We start from the raw sequence: 491 nt of genomic DNA, 5'->3' as shown, positions 1-491 counted from the left end.
GGGGGGGCGTTCATTTGCTTGAAGGACATACGAGTTTTTAGATGAGATGAAGAAAAGTAAAGTTGACGCAACTTTAGGATGAGTCACACAAAGAGTGATCGATTGGGCAGAACAAGGAGCAAGTGGAGTGGAAGAAGAATTAAACAGACAAAGGTTTGCACAAAATTACAGCTAGAAAGATAACAATTTCCCCATTTTGAAAATACATTTGGCCGCATTTCGCCACACATATTGAATATTATTTTTCGTAAGAATTTTACGGCACTTGCAACACAATAAAGTCATATACGTGAGGAAAAATGGAGATGTTACAAGGAAGTAACAAACACAAAAAAGCAGGAGAGGTAAGGACGATAGATGTTTGATAGGAAAGAAAGAGCAAACCACACCATAGCACCCTCCAACCACCCACTTGAATATTGTGTGGGAGTGTTCTTTCACTACTGATCTATCTACAGGCGATAACGATAGCATACTCATTTTACCACCAA

Source organism: Aplysia californica, unplaced genomic scaffold, assembly GCF_000002075.1.
Source record: "Aplysia californica isolate F4 #8 unplaced genomic scaffold, AplCal3.0 scaffold00028, whole genome shotgun sequence".
Lineage (NCBI taxonomy): Eukaryota > Metazoa > Mollusca > Gastropoda > Aplysiida > Aplysiidae > Aplysia > Aplysia californica.
The sequence above is the reverse complement of the archived record's forward strand: the minus strand, read 5'-3'. Positions refer to the sequence as shown.